The following is a 17,842-nucleotide window of genomic DNA, read 5'->3' as shown; positions in this document are numbered from 1 at the left end:
AGGTCTTGGTCTCCATCTTTCAAAAAACTAGATGCGACGCCACTACGTCGAGCGTTGACTGATTGGGACTTGTTGAAATATGCGAAAATCTTTGAGGTTTGGCACTTCCGCGGTGTTTTCATGCAAAACGAAACGCCCAAATACGATCTATGAAAGAACGAATCAGCTTTAATCAACCTTGACGACATAGACGGTCCGGGAACACACTGGATTGCACACAAAAAACGCAGAAGAAATATCCATTACTTTGAAAGTTTCGGCAACCTTCAACCACCCTCAGACCTCTCAAAATACCTCAGCGTTGGTAGTGTTAAATACAATCATAAAAGGTACCAGGATTATGATACGTTTAAATACGTACACTTGTGCCTGAAGTTTCTGAGTGGTAAGCTTTTTAAACATGGTTCATGATTCATCAAAGTCAGTCAACGACAAGCAGTCATGGATGATTTGTTAACGTTAACGATTTCGGGAACCTCTCCGATTCCCGAGGCACAATATTTCCCACCGAGTGAACTTGCTCGTGATAAAAGTTATGCTCTTGGCTTGGCAAAATTGTTAACCTTCAATTCATTTCCCAACGTTGATGTTGGTCACAATATAATTTACCTGGCTGATGGAGTGACCACCACACCTACTGGCAGCTACGAGATCGAGGATATAGAAAAGTATACTAATAACGTGCTACGAAATACAGATATCAGGCTCAGCATCAAACCCAACAATAATAAATTACGCAGCGAAATCACATGCAACCACACGATCAACTTTGAACCGAATGATTCCATTGCTCAACGTTCGGGATTCACGCGACGTGTATTGGAGGTTGATTAAACTCACGAATCAGACGTGCCTGTAACTATGCTCTGGGTAAACGCGTTGCGAGTTGAGTGCAGCATTACAACGGGCGCCTACGTCAATGGACACAAAGTACACACTATTCACGAGTTTTTCCCGACTGTCCCACCAGAATATAAGATCGTGGAAGTACCGTCGCACGTCATTTACCTTCCGATCACCGTCAAGACCATAGATCACGTTCAGCTCCGGTTAGTGGATCAAGACGGAGACCTGGTTAATTTTCGTGGAGAAGTTATTACTGTGAGACTACACATCAAATCGCAATAAACGATAAAAATTGTATATAACAGACTGTCAAAGAGTAGGTATATCAGTAAGTCGACATGCCCCGATCAAGTCAGTCGTCGATCGATTCCCGAACCGCTAACACCTCGAAACGTGGAGTTCCTGATAGCTCTGGGTCTGAAACTGACACCGTTTGGAAGAGGAATTTCCGACAAATAAAAATCCGATTTTGCTTTTTTATCATCTGCTACGTACCATGAAGGAGGAAATCTTGAGCATTCAAACACCAGTCGCCTTTAACGAATCCGTTGCGCATTACGAGATTCACGCTCACAAACCTTAAGCCTCGTCAACTTTCAACAACAGCGATGAAATTCGAATCACCGTTGAGCATCAGGATTTATGCATATTACCCAGCAAAAGTTCGGTACATATCCACGGACGACTCCTCAAACCTGATAATACAGCTACTGTGAACACACAGCTCGTAAACAACGCCATCTGTCATCTGTTTGAAGAAATTTGCTACGAAATTAACGCAGTTGAGGTTGATAGAAGCAAGAACGTTGGCTTGACAAGTCTCATGAAGGGTTACGCTTCCCTGCACCCTGGTAAGACTTGGCTGATGAAGAACGCTGGATGGCTCTATGTAGAAGAAAAGAAAAAATTAACCGATGCCGAAGGTAACTTTGACGTACTGATACCGCTCAGCATGATATTGGGTTTCGCCGAAGACTACCGCAAGATCGTTGTCAACGCTAAACATGGGTTAATTTTGACGAGATCAAAAACTGACGTCAACGCAATCATGCAGACTCAAGAGGAGGAATTCAAAATCACGATCAATGCAGTGGAATGGCTAATACCGTATTTGAAACTCGCGGATCAGTAAAAAGTTGACCTACTAAATTTCATTCAGAGAGATCCGCCTATTTCAATGAGCTTCCGCAGTTGGGAATTGTACGAATATCCCTTACTTCCCACAACATCAAAACAGGTTTGGACTGTAAAAACTTCCACTCAGCTTGAAAAACCTCGGTACGTCATTTTGAGTTTCCAAACAAGTAGAAAGAACCAGACCGGCAAGAACGCAAGTCATTCGATCGTTGCAATATCACGGACGTCAAGCTATTTTTAAACTCTCAATCTTATCCGTACGGTAACCTGAACCTCAACTTGGGTCGTAATCTGTACGCGCTCCTGTACGAGATGTACGCAAACTTCCAAGCTACCTACTACGACAAGAACCCCGAGCCGTTGCTGACAAAGAGTGAATTCTTTCGAGACGTCCCCTTATTCGTTATCGACTGTTCAAAACAAGACGAATCTTTAAAGTACGGAACTGTCGACATCCGTCTTGAATTTGAAGCTGAAGCCAACTTTCCCGCTGAAACATCGGCGTACTGCTTGATTGTTCACGATCGTATTGTCGAATACAACCCGCTTAGTGGTGGGGCGAAAAAGTTGGTATAAAAGCTGACCCGTTCCCACCATCTCGCACAGTTCAAAGATGGAGCTTATCGTTGACACACAAGGCTTTCGTAGACCTTTTAACAATACCTTCACATTAAAAGAATTGGCTATAATTTCAATATACTCGAAAGCATCTCCATCAGTGTTTTTCTTCCAGCCACCTTACAAATGGAATTCACTGGACGTCAAATACAAAAGCCAAAATTCTTGGTTAGAACGCGATTTTCACGGTTCACCTTGGAGCTGTGGAACCATACCTTTTGAGGAAGTTGAGTAGACCATTCAAGACAGGCTGTGCAAAGCTCAAACCGTGTACGTAAAAGGAGAAGAAAAACGAGATTGGTTGCTCAAAGGCATTCCGAAAGTTCAAATCATCGATATGCTGGACTTTGACTGCCCGTTGCTTCAAACCTTGCAAGAAACTTCAGCTGTGTCTCTAAGATGCGACCTTGACACAATACTCAACGCAATCTGTGCAGCACAAAACGTTTGCATACTTCAAAATCGGATACAAAATCATCGTACTGTCCGGATGGCGAGGGTGTATGATTTGTGTTACTGCGCAGAAGCGTCCACAATAACGGTCCCGAATTCCTGGCGAATATATCACCCTGGTCATGATACTGTTGAATAGAATTATTGTACTATTTTTGTGAAGTAATTGTCAACCGTACTCCAAAAATTATAATCAATAAAACTGTTTTTTTTAAAAGAATATCCATGAAATAATTTTATACTTTTACCTTAGCTCTTAAGAGAGAATTTTTTTCAATACAAAGCTTATGTAAGATTCGACCTTGCTTACCCAAACCGAGTTATGTTTTGCATTCCAAGAGCGATAGTAACCCAACACCGCAGATCCATGGCTTTGAATGTACCGCGGCTATCGGTCGACCTTGGATATCAAACCGACATCCGAGTAAATGAAACACAATTCTCGGAATCGTCTGACGAGTTTCGACGGTGAGCGGCATGCGGTCAAAGGATTTTAGACAAAACAATGCGTTCGACAAGTTTCGACTTGACGGTGAGCGGCACGCGGTCAAAGGATTTCGGTGCTACGTTGAATTTCGGACAAACAATTCTCGGTACTACTAATTTTGGAATGTCACGGGGCTGATGAGGTGGGAAAGGAATGTGGGGTGGTTGATATTACACATCAGCAGTCCTACCGTGGAAAAGGAATTCGGAGTGGTTAATGTTACACATCAGCAATCACATCGTGGGAAAAGAATGCAGACGGTAAAAAAGTTATCGCCCCTCATTGCGCCCTCTACCGTCGGCAGGCAAGCACTACAGACCTTCGGTACGGCAGACTATGACGTCATCGCGGGATTTTGACCTTCGACCGATACAACTGTCGGTAAGGTCGCACGGTTTTGACCTTTGGTACGGCAGACTGTGACGTCATCGCGAAAAAGGGTTTGAGTCTGGGCTACGCGAAGCGGAAAAGGGCTTGAGTCTGGGCTGCGCGGAGCGGCTCGGTCGGTAAGTGTCGGTAACCGGAATCTGCGTGTAGAACCAGCCTTGCTGTACTACTGAGGATAATCAAGAAATTGATCATTTATGTTTTACTTTGATATATATATATATACATGAATATATATATATATAAATCATATATACGTGTTCTGTAGGGGTGAGGGTGTACTGAGCGGTGGTAGTTAATGATTAATTGAATAATCAAGCTCCCACGTAACGACAATGAATAATTATTAAAACTAAGAAAAGACCTACCTTTCGATAAGCCGGTAATTTGTAGGATCGTGTTGCTACAGTCCTGTACAGGTCTGTGAGGTTTGTTTAAATTGTTGAGGCAATTTTATAATAATAAAAATGGGAAAAGGGTCGTTCAAAATAAATGTTTTAATATGATTTAACTGGTAAAAGATGAAGTAAATTCTGTTTCGATTCGGTGATTGAAATGTCTGGTAACAATCAATGGTGATAATGATTTAAGAGCCGAAAGTAACAATTTATAAAGTGTTCGAGTTTATACAAATCGTGTGTTATTCTATTCTGAAGGATGTTATTATTTGGTACCAGGAACATCTACTCTGAACGATTGTTATAACTAGCTGGTCGTGACATTCGATATTGTATCTCTCTTTTTAAATTATCTTAAATCAATTATACATCCTATTGTTAAGTCTCGTTGGTAAATTCTTGGAATATAATAAGGATGATTCAATTGGGGGTAAAGAAGCTAGCCACTAATTCTAGACTTGCTTTTACTGAAGTAAATTTCGATTAAAAAGGTAAAACAAGAATTCGTTCAATTTCGAAGATTAACACTCGGATTGACTTAGCTTTAGGTGAATCGGTCGACGAGATTGAGAGCCGTCGGATCGTGTCGGTCTGCGTCGGTAGAATTCTGGACCAGGGCCTCACCTCAAGTTTGGAAGAGTTGATCAATCGAACGATGTTGAACGTCGGTCACTTAGTCTTCGTAGATTTGGAATGATATCTTATTATCGAAAGCTTGAAAGTGTATGTTTTCTGATTTTGATGTAAGTTGAAAATGATTGCAACGATTATTTATTAAAACGATAGTGTAATTATTATTATTATTATCACTTAAAATTACCTGATTCGGTTGAATCAGGGCCGAACTCAGTTTAATTATGGAAAATGGAATTGCATAAAAATGTCTATTCGCGAAATGATGAGATTTAGTGAAGCACAGAAAAGATGGAAACGTTGAAGATAGTGAGTCTCTTGCAGCTGACAGAATAACTGAATGCTAAGAATTTAACGAATTAGCGCGAGACCTTAGGTTGGTCACAACTAAGATTTTACAAACGCTACTCTTGCTCGAGAGGGCTAATCCGGGTTGACGTCCACGCACTTCGCGACTTGACAGACGAAAGACGCGGCTTCTTGCGCCCGAGGGTCCAAGGAGCTGCAGTTGTAATAAGCCAATTACCGTAACAACGGTAATTAGCCAATGAGGTGCGACGGCGACCTCCTGGTGCCCAAATCCACATGGTCAGCGTTACTTCACGCTCTTCGACGGTGTTCCGACGATTCTCAATCTCGTCGGTGACACATTGAAAATATGAACAAAAGATATTTACATGCAATGTTCACACATCCATTCATACATCCTAATAAGAAAGCTATTTTAATTTGGTGGTTCGAAAGGTAGTGGTGTATCCTACTTATTGATTATAGTTTTAACTTAAAAAGAGGGATATTTCCGTGCTGAGCGCTACTGATGCTAATTCAGCAGTCTCCTATCTCAGTTCTTGGTACCAGTTAAATAGAAGAAAGTTGAACCTTATACCGGGGATCATTGTTGGTCTCTACGTGACTTTTGCCAGGAGGGGTGGAACTCGCCGTTATTAGAATACGAGATTTTGATATAATGATATCTGTGCATTGAAGAAATTAAAGAAACGAAATGAAATGGAATTTTGAAAAAGGTACGCCAAGGCGGTACGTCGGGGCGTAACATACGTATATAATATAATTTGTAATTAACTTTCCAAAAACGGAAAATTTGAAAAAACCAAAAAATTACACATTCATTGAATTTTTGAAACATAAATATAATCAGCAAAAGAATCCTATATATTTTTGAATTATCTGCTCACATATTGATCGGAATAAATATATTATTCATCAAAAAAATCCCATTTCATGTGCTTCATGTATTGTTATTTGGAACATTTACACAAAGAAATAAAATTTATTAAAAAGTTCAAAGAAAACATACAGATAGATACATACATCAATTATTCATTGATTTATGGAAAATGATTTATTTAATTGAATTTTTTTTTTTGTTAATAATTATTCAATTCAATCACCTCCATTCATATTCAATCATAATCATGTACGATTCGAACATAAATTTATCAATTTTACTTGAAATTATTTTTAGTGAATAGGAGGATGATAAATAAATCTATTATTTATGTTTTATTTCAATGTATATTGTAACGTGGCATTTTTACTGCGCGTTCCACACGGCTCCCCGAACTCTAGACGGACCACAGACTTAGGGAGCACGCGGAGCAGACCGCGGCTCATTTCAAAAAAGAGCGCCAGGACAACAGTCACGCATCCGAGCCTCTAAGAGGGGACCATCGCCGGTTTAGCGAATAAGACTTTTCAGGATTTTTGTTTATTTTTTTTTGGGTGGCGAGTCAATGCGGCTTCAGACAGGGGATCGGCAGCAAATCCGAACGACGTTACTGGATGGCAATCGCGGCGGATCGCGACGAAAGGAGGGCCTCGCACGAGGCTACGGAGAGAGCGTCAACGGAGAGCTCTGCCGCGAGGGAATCCAAGGCGGACGAGATTCCCGTTGGTGGCCGGCGAGCCGTAGCCCCCCCCTCCGTCGCCCAACTGACGACAGGTACCCTCGCGAAGTCATCACCACGCCACTGCCAAGCTAAGGGGTACCCGAGACTGGCCAGCCAATCAACACCCCGCGACAGCGGAATTCAACGATAGCGATACGCTAGATTGTAAGAATTGCGTAACGAGAACCCCAATGCGATCGGGAAAATTTTGACTATGGATGGCGCCTATGTTCGGGGCATGTTCGAATTGCGGCTCCGATTTGCAGGACTCGTCACTTGAGTCCTGGCGACAGTTAGCGACGGTTGAGTAGCGCAAAAATTCAAAAAACAAAAAAAAAAGAGAAATAGAACTTGTGTGTGAGATGGCAGATACTGGAGTAGGAGAGTTCCTCGGGTGACTGCGGAGCGGTAAGCGCTTATAATTCTTTGCGGGCATATTTCGAGCGCAAGTTAAATTGGCACACTGATGAACGGTCGGCCCACGTAATCTTAGAGTTAGAGTAGCGCTCGAAATCTGTTTGCCGATCTCCTTGAGGATGAACGTAGCCTGAGTTTTCGCGATAACGCGTAGAGTCAAGGGGATCCCTGTACAGTCTCGCGTCGAGTCACGGTTTCGAGTGGAGAACAATTTCGGAGTGAAATTAAGTGCAGCCAAATTCCGCTGCACGGGATCTCGTCGAGTCTGAGTACGTTGAAAGGGTGGTGAACTTTGGGGAAATAGGGACTACGACTGGAGCTCGGATGCCTCAGAATACGCTATACACTCGCGCGATTAGAAAAGCTTCCTAGAGTGATTAATTTGGTCGCGATTAGCGCGTCGAGTCACGTCTTTTTGATTTAGTTTACGGATGTTTGTGCATCAGTAAGGTGGCGACTAGCGCCCGTAGAAATAAGATATTAGCTAGATTCAATCACGATTGCGATTAGCGCGTCGAGTATGATCTAGATCACGTTTTTGTTCAAAGGTGTATAATTAAGTGACGAGTAGCGTCGTAGTCGAGGACGATCGCGGACAGCGCATCGAGTCCGATTTTGTTTTTGGTTTTTGCGAGTTAGGGTATTATTAAGACGGCGACTAGCGCACGTAGGCCGTAGAGGTCTCCTAGATTTATTCATTTTTTTTTTGTTCTCATTATTTGGTCTGTTTCTCCCTTTCTTATTTCTTTTGGATTGAATTTAAACCTGTGTATTTGGAATCGCGAAGGACGACTTGCGCAGTCGTATGATTATTTTTATTTTTAATTTTTTTTTTGTAACATCGCTGACGAGAAATATATTATTGGAATTTTATAGTGATTTGGCCAAACCACGCGTTGGCTTACTTGTGTTACATCTCTCTCTACCCAAAATTTACCCCTCCCCTCTCCGCGGTACTGAGCTATCGAGTATATGGTCGCGGTATTTCGCATTACCGATTTCGAGGCGTGTTAATCACGCCAGGCGCCCAACAAATCTCGCGGTATTGTTTTAGGTCCAGGGTACATCGTGGACGCCGATTTATTGTGTACGAGGTAAGTTCTCGGTCATTTTCTCCGAGTGATCGCGGTGCAGAAAAATCCACGTCACAATATATAGATATGTATGTACATATATCATTATTTTCATTAATTATTGAGAAACCGAAGAATTTGAAAAAAAAAATTTCATTTTGATGAATTTGTTGAAAATAAATATAATTATTAAATGATTCCTACATATTTTCTAATTATTCACTCACATATTGATCAAAATCAAAATAATATTCATTAGAAAAATGCTATTTAATATGCTTCATGTATTGTGATTTCGAACATTTATACAATGGATGAGAACTTGTTGAAAAGTTTGAACAAAACATACAGATGGATGAATAATCAATCGTTTAATTCCATATTTTTCATTTTCAAAAATCAATTGTCCATTAATTGAGGAAAAAAAATTTATCTGTATCAATTTTTTTTTTATTCCCAAATTATTCAATTTAATTTCGTCCACTTATATCCAATCATGATGATGTATAATTTATACATATATTCAACAATTATTATTGGAATTGGGTATTTGCATGATTTTTATATTTCTTAACTTTTGATGTTTCTCGATTCTATAAATTTTTTTAGAATTTTTGAATGAAAAATATTTTGTTTTTGTTTATAAGTATTTAAATAATTTAATAAATAAAAAAAAGGCAATATTTAAATGAATAAGTAGCTCCATCTCGCGTATGTGACGTCACAATGCTGAATTTTTTTGAAATTTTTAGCGCCAAGTTCTCCTGTAAGCACGCCGTACGTGTAATCAGCTGTTCCTCTGTGTTGTGATTGATGAAAAGAACGTCTGATAGTGCTGTTTATTATAAACTAAAGTTATTAAATTATTTAATATGTCATTAAAAAACGATTTTCGTTGGTGTATAGGACCAACTTGTAAAAATACTCAAACTAATGCTTGCTTAACATTCTTAGTATAATAACATTGACGTGATCATAACCTCCACACAATTATCCGTGTGAGTTAAAAAAAAAAAACACCACACAAAAATTGATTTCTATTTTAATTATTTTCACCGAAGTCTGACATTAATTATACAATGTATCAAACTTAAAGTTTAAAAAACTTACTTAAAATTTTTTTAGCGCTAGAAAATATTGTACATTACTCTTTGTGAATTCAAATAAACGCGCCAGTAGCAGCACAATGACGTCAAACCAATCACATTCCGTTTTATGTCACGTGACTTTTATGTGATTTAGGACCACTTTTATTTATTAAATTATTTAAATATTTATAAACAAAAACAAAATATTTTTTTTTCAAAAATTCTAAAAAAATTTATAGAATCGAAAAACATCAAAAGTTAAGAAATATAAAAATCATGCAAATACCCAATTATTTTTATTGAATAGGAGGATGATCAATGAATATATTATTTATGTTTTATTATGATATATATATATTGTAACGCTAAATTCTGTTACCCTCGAATGAGGACTTACCGTTGACACTTTGGCGCGATTCTCCACTCATTCAAGATATCAAACTATAACAAAATCAATTATGTTGGGCGCCAGACGCGTTAGCGTCGATTTCCAAACAATAATACAAATCAATAGAAATAATACGAAACCGTACGATGAATGAATAGAGAACCCGTTGTATGGCTGGCTAAGCTCAGGTACGCACACGTAAGAACTGCTAGAGTGGCGGTATTCAAGGTAGCTGACAGTGATTACAGAATTAGAGAAAATAACGAAATACAGAATGAACTCAAGTCAGAAGGAAAGTGAACAGGTCAATCAATCATGTATCGTCGAGAAGGTTACATGGTTGAGACAGGCAAATAAAATGGTATCGAGAGCGGTAGTTAATAAAATGAGCAATCGTTGTTCACAATAATTCAGGTAGGATAGCAGTAAACGGTAGCTTTGAAACGAGAGACGGCAGTTAACAGAGAAAAATGATCGTAGGTCGGGAGATGCGATATAATGCAAGAATTTACTTGAAACTACACGTCACTGGGCGACGTTATCTTACCCAAGGTGCAAATGACGCTACGAAAATTATTATTCTGTCGATCAGAAACGAGAGAACTTTACTGCAATCGGTAGAAAACAACGTAACGATAGTTCGGTAGATAATACGATGAATTTACCATAGACTATAACCAGTACGAGAGATTGATGTTCGTTAACAATTTGAAAAATCGGTAGTGTAAACGATCGACTAGATAACTTTCGGTAGAATTATTCATAAACGGTAGAATCAATAATTTGTAATTATTACGGACCTGAGGAATTGAACAATGAATTCCTAAACATAACTTTTGACAGAATACGAAATACAAAATTGTGAGAAAGTGAGAATTTCAGAGAGTTTACTAAATAAAGAAATACACTAAATACACCGCAGTACAAAAAAATAATTCGCAGAACCTAATTTAATAAGATACAGAGAAAAGAATAATAGGCAAAAATAATATAAAATTGCTAATAGTAATAAAAAAAAAAGGTGCGGTAATATTCAGGGGCTGATTCTACGCTCGGTTGTACTCCAAGGAACTCGATATACGATGCAATAAGCACAAAAATAAATAAAAATATAATAAGCAATAACAGAAATAAAATGTAAAGCACACTTCTATTACAAGAGAGTATGGAATGAAACGTGAAGCCAATAGGGCTAAAAATACGATAGAAAGAACAGAAGCATGCTAATAGTAATTCACAAATAATCAGAAAAATCATAAATACTAAAGAAATAATTATTCGGCGGTTACGAGGTCGCTCAGACACGGAAATAATTAATTACTGAAACCATGCAGTCGCTCGGCGGCTTACTGCAACTCTAAGCCGTGGACCATGATTCACACAAAGTCGATGAATACCATAAGAGAGAATAGAAATTATGAGCAACTTTGTAACGATACAATACAGAAGCAGAAGCCTTACCTCAGTTGGTGACTTCAGGCACACAACACTGAATTTATTTTAAATAAAACTCAGAATAATCAACAGAAAATAGAAAGGAAGGAAAGGACTTGAATTTACAGGTAAAAGTTAACGATAGTGCAACGATAGAGGGTATGGAGAAACGGTAGATGAAGTAGAGTGGAGGTCGGAGTTCGGCAGTAGTATAGCAAGGGGGGTTCTGCGTAGAAACACCTTCTTTACCGACCGAGCCGACCAGTCCGCCTATACATTCTCCCCAGACTCAAACCCTTTTTCGCTCCGCGCAGCCCAGACGCAAACCCTTATCCGCGATGACGTCACAGTCATCCGTACCGAAGGTCAAATCCGTGCAACCTTACCGACAGTTGTACCGGTCGAAGGTCAAAATCGTGCCGTTTTACCGACAATCTTACCGACCAAAGGTCTATAGTGCTTGCCTGTAGAGGGCGCAGCGGAGGCGAGAACTTTTTTACCGTCCCGCATTTTTTTCCCACGATAGGACTGCTGATGTGTAACATGAACCACTCCGAATTCCTTTCCCACGGTAGGACTGCTGATGTGTAATATCAACTACCCCACATTTCTTTCCCACCTTATCAACCACGTGATATTCCAAAATTAATAGTTCCGAGAATTGTTTGTCCCAAATTTAACGTCGCACCGAAATCCTTTGACCGCATGCCGCTCGCCGTCAAGTCGAAACTTGTCGAACGCATTGTTTTGTCTGACCACCTTATCAACCATGTGACATTCCAAAATTAATAGTTCCGAGGATTGTTTGTCCCAAATTCAACGTCGCACCGAAATCCTTTGACCGCGTGCCGCTCACCGTCAAGTCGAAACTTGTCGAACGCATTGTTTTGTCTAAGATCCTTTGACCGCATGCCGCTCACCGTCGAAACTCGTCGGACGATTCCGAGAATTGTTTTTCACTTACTCGGATGTCGGTTTGACATCCAAGGTCGACCGATAGCCGCGGTACATTCAAAGCCATGGATCTGCGGTGTTGGAATGCCAAAAGGTGCGCGCGCATCCGTACAGCTGCCCTATAAAAAGGACGCTTATCACTGCAAACGATCATTACGTCACAACCTGTCAAGTATACGTGAGGAAAAAGCTCAAGATGGAATCCGCGAAGTGTTTGAGATTGATCGATATTATGGAATCGGCGTTCAAGATTTTATCGGAAAAGTCGTCGCCGGCAGAAATTGCAAAATGTATTCGATTCGGAACCCAAAATATCAGGCTTTTGAATAGAATCTTACGCAACAACGCCTCAACGATCGGGGAGAAGACAAGAATTTTGACAACAATTGGAATTCTGAAATCGTTGGCAGTCGAATTTGAACGATTTCAAAAAGTGGGTGACGGATTACCAAGCCGACGAAGAAGCGATCGAGTACGGTGGAAAGATTTGGAGACAGCTTTCGAGAGTCGAATTCGAACGGGAGCCATTATCAATCTGCTGCATAAAGATTTGAACAGGTTTTTGAAAGATGCGAAACACCTCGTCGTTGCAAGACTAAAGAAAATGCTACGAAAAGTGGGAAGTTTAAAAGCAAACTGTGTCTTGTGTTGTAAATTCAATATAACGAAAAACGCTGAACTTGTTCAGGAAATCAAATATTTTAACACCAGAAACCAGATCATCCTCCAGCCAGCTGACATACACGGGTGGTTTGAAGAGAACGTAAAGCAAAAAGTGTTGGCCAAGGTGGAAGATTTTCAAGAGAGAGACTCTGGTTGGTCGCTGACCGAAATAATCAATTTGACTGTAAATATCAACAAGTACGTGCCACTGCGAGGCGGTGTATTCACATACACACCACTACCGAAAGATATTCAAGATAAGAAGGCTGTCGTCAACATCCGTAACAGAGACGCGTATTGCTTCCTCTGGTCGGTCACCGCAGCCTTCTTTCCAGCCAACAACAAAAATTCCAATGAAATTACTTCGTATCCACATTTCAGCTCAGTGCTACAATACGACGGGTTGCATTTTCCAATGTCTCTAGACAAAAACACCATTCCAAAATTTGAGAAGCTTAACGGTCTTTCAATTAACGTTTACGGTATAGACCAAGGTGATCGGAAAAAAAGTGAAATAGTACCGATTCACCTGAGTCAGAATGAGTCTAATAAACCTGTAATTCATCTTTTGGCGTTAGAAACTGAAATCACTGGCGATGACGATGATGATGTCGATATGGAAAATTATGAAAAAAATAGAATCTTTCATTTTACTAGTATTCGAAATCTGTCTCGATTAACAAGTTCTCAAATTTCCAAACGCTCACATCAGACGTGGTTGTGCGATAGGCGTCTGTCTCATTTTGATTCCGAGAGATGTTTGTTGAAGCACCGAGCTGATTGCATGAATTTAAACGAAACCAAAGTTATTCTACCTACAGATGAGCGAAAAATACGCAAATTCAAACATTTCAAGCACAAAGAAACCGTTCCATTCTGCATTCACGCGGATCTCGAATGTTTACTGCAACCCACACATGAAAGTTTTGGGGAAAATAGAACAATTTATCAGAAGCATTTTCCGTATAGTATAGCTTACTATCTACATTGTGCGTTTGACGATTCGCTTTCAAAATTCAAAATTAATTGTGGAGAGACTTGCGTTCAATGGTTTGTGAACGTGTTAGCGGAATTGGCACATTCGTTAGAGGGATACTACAAGACTGTTGTACCGATGGAACCACTAAATTTCAATCAAACCAACGAATTTCTTTCAACAAAAGTGTGTCACATTTGTGAAAAACCGTTTACACTCGCAGACGTGAAACATCGTGATCACTGCCATTTCACGGGAAAGTACCGTGGTGCTGCTCACCGAGGTTGCAACCTAAATTACCAAAATTCGCACATTATCCCAGTGATATTCCACAATCTGTCGGGTTACGATTTATATTTTCTGATCAAAGCACTGGCCACATCGTTCGAGGGCAGAATTGAGCTTCTACCCGTAAACGAAGAAAAGTACATTTCTGTTACAAAATATGTCGAGGAGAGAGATATAAAGTTTAGATTCGTAGATTCGTACCGTTTCATGCCCAGTAGTCTTGAGAAATTAGCAACGTATCTCGGTGATGATCAGAAATCAATAACACTAAAATTTTATCATAGCTCAGATAAATTTCAGTTATTGACCAGAAAAGGAGTGTTCCCGTACGAATACATAGAAAGTTGGGAGAAGCTCGAGGACACACGGCTACCATCCAAACAACAATTTTACTCAAAATTAAATGATCGGGATATATCAGACGACGACTATGCACATGCATGTAAAGTTTGGCAAACTTTTAACGTTCAAACTTTGGAAGAGTATTCGGACTTGTATTTACGGACGGACGTGTTTTTACTAGCCGACGTTTTTCAAAACTTTCGACAGAGCTGTTGTACGACGTACAAACTGGACCCGTTACATTACTACACAGCGCCCGGTCTGTCGTTTGATGCAATGTTAAAATGTACAGGCATCGAACTCGAGCTTCTCACCGACATAGACATGCTTATGTTTATCGAAAAGGGTATTCGTGGTGGTGTGTCACAGTGTTCGAACAGATACGCAAAGGCCAACAACAGATATATGGGAGAGGAATTCGATCCTGAGGTCGAAGAATCTTATCTCATGTACTTTGACGTTAATAATTTGTACGGTGCTGCTATGAGCTTTGCTCTGCCATACAGTTCCTTCGAATGGTTATCAGACTTCGGGCAATGCGACGTTCTTACCATCTCGGACGATGCGGAGTTTGGTTACATACTGAAGGTTGATTTGGAATATCCTGAGGAACTGCATGAAATTCATAAGGATTTACCACTGTGTCCGGAGCACTATATACCTCCGATCTCGAATAGTAAGCAACCGAAATTGACGCCCACGCTATTTTCCAAGAAAAACTACGTTGTTCACTACCGCGTTTTGAAACAATGCGTACAATTACGCTTAAAATTACTAAAAATTCATAGAGTTCTCAAATTCAGGCAAACCCCGTGGCTCAAAAAATATATAGATTTGAATACCGATTTGCGAAAAAAATCTGACAACGAATTTGAGAAAAATTTTTACAAGCTAATGAACAACGCAGTAATGATTCCATTGCTTAACTTTTGGGATTTACACCACGTGTATTGGAGGTTGATAAAACTCACGAATCAGACGTGCCTGTAGCCATACTCAAGGTCAACGCGTTGCGAGTCGAGTGTAGCACTACAACGGGCGCCTACGTCAATGGACACAAAGTACACACTATTCACGAGTTTTTCCCGACCGTCCCACCAGAATATAAGATCGTGGAAGTACCGTCGCACGTCATTTACCTTCCGATCACCGTCAAGACCATAGATCACGTTCAGCTCCGGTTAGTGGATCAAGACGGAGACCTGGTTAATTTTCGTGGAGAAGTTATTACTGTGAGACCACACATCAAATCGCAATAAACGATGGGAATTGTATATAACAGACTGTCAAAGAGTAGGTACATGAGTAAGTCGACATGCCCCGATCAAGTCAGTCGTCGATCGATTCCCGAACCGCTAACACCTCGAAACGTGGAGTTCCTGATAGCTCTGGGTCTGAAACTGACACCTTTTGGAAGAGGAATTTCCGGCAAATAAAAATCCGATTTTGCTTTTTTATTATCTGCTACGTACCATGAAGGAGGAAATCTTGAGCATTCAAACACCAGTCGTCTTTGACGAATCCGTTGCGCATTACGAGATTCACGCTCACAAACCTTACGCCTCGTCAACTTTCAACAACAGCGATGAAATTCGAATCACCGTTCAGCATCAGGATTTATGCATATTACCCAGCAAAAGTTCGGTACATATCCACGGACGACTCCTCAAACCTGATAGTACAGCTACTGTGAACACACAGCTCGTAGACAACGCCATCTTTCATCTGTTTGAAGAAATTCGCTACGAAATTAACGCAGTTGAGGTTGATAGAAGCAAGAACGTTGGCTTGACAAGTCTCATGAAGGGTTACGCTTCCCTGCACCCTGGTCAGACTTGGCTAATGAAGAACGCTGGATGGCTCGATGTAGAAGAGAAAAAAAAATTAACCGATGCCGATGGTAACTTTGACGTACTGATACCGCTCAGCATGATATTGGGTTTCGCTGAAGACTACCGCAAGATCGTTGTCAACGCTAAACATGAGTTAATTTTGACGAGATCAAAAACTGACGTCAACGCAATCATGCAGACTCAGGAGGAGGAATTCAAAATCACGATCAATGCAGTGGAATGGCTAATACCGTATTTGAAACTCGCGGATCAGAAAAAAGTTGACCTACTAAATTTCATTCAGAGAGATCCGCCTATTTCGATGAGCTTCCGCAGTTGGGAATTGTACGAATATCCCTTACTTCCCACAACATCGAAACACGTTTGGACTGTGAAAACTTCCACTCAGCTTGAAAAACCTCGGTACGTCATTTTGAGTTTCCAAACAAGTAGAAAGAACAAGACCGGCAAGATCGCAAGTCATTTCGATCATTGCAATATCACGGACGTCAAGCTATTTTTAAACTCTCAATCTTATCCGTACGGTAACCTGAACCTCAACATGAGTCGTAATCTGTACGCGCTCCTGTACGAGATGTACGCAAACTTCCAAGCTACCCACTACGACAAGAACCCCGAGCCGTTGCTGAAAAAGAGTGAATTTCTTCGAGACGTCCCCTTATTCGTTATCGACTGTCCAAAACAAAACGAATCTTTGAAGTACGGACCTGTCAACATCCGTCTCGAATTTGAAGCTAAAGCCAACTTTCCCGCTGAAACATCGGCGTACTGCTTGATTGTTCACGATCGTATTGTCGAATACAACCCGCTCAGTGGTGGGGTGAAAAAGTTGGTATAAAAGCTGAGCCGTTCCCGCCATCTCGCACAGTTCAAAGATGGAGCTTATCGTTGACATACAAGGCTTTCGTAGACCTTTCAACAATACCTTCACATTAAAAGAATTGGCTATAATTTCAATCCACTCGGAAGCATCTCCATCAGTGTTTTTCTTCAAGCCACCTCACAAATGGAATTTACCGGACGTCAAATACAAAACCCAAAATTCTTGGTTAGAACGCGATTTTCACGGTTTACCTTGGAGCTGTGGAACCATACCTTTTGAGGAAGTTGAGCGGAACATTGAAGACAGGCTGTGCAAAGCTCAAACCGTGTACGTAAAAGGAGAAGAAAAACGAGATTGGTTGCTCAAAATCGTTCCGAAAGTTCAAATCATCGATATGCTGGACTTTGACTGCCCGTCGCTTGAAACATTGCAAAAAACTTCAGCTGTGTCTCTGAGATGCGACCTTCACACAATTCCCAACGCAATCTGTGCAGCACGAAACGTTTGCATACTTCAGAATTAGCTACAAAATCATCGTACTGTTCGGATGGCGAGGCTGTACGATTTGTGTTACTGCGCAGAAGCGTCTACAAGAACGGTCCCGCATTCCTGGCGAATATATCACCCTGGTCATGATACTGTTGAATAGAATTATTGTACTATTTTTGTAAAGT

The sequence above is a fragment of the Neodiprion lecontei genome, chromosome 6 (assembly GCF_021901455.1).
Source record: "Neodiprion lecontei isolate iyNeoLeco1 chromosome 6, iyNeoLeco1.1, whole genome shotgun sequence".
NCBI classification, from domain to species: Eukaryota; Metazoa; Arthropoda; class Insecta; order Hymenoptera; family Diprionidae; genus Neodiprion; species Neodiprion lecontei.
Note: the sequence above shows the minus strand (reverse complement) of the source record.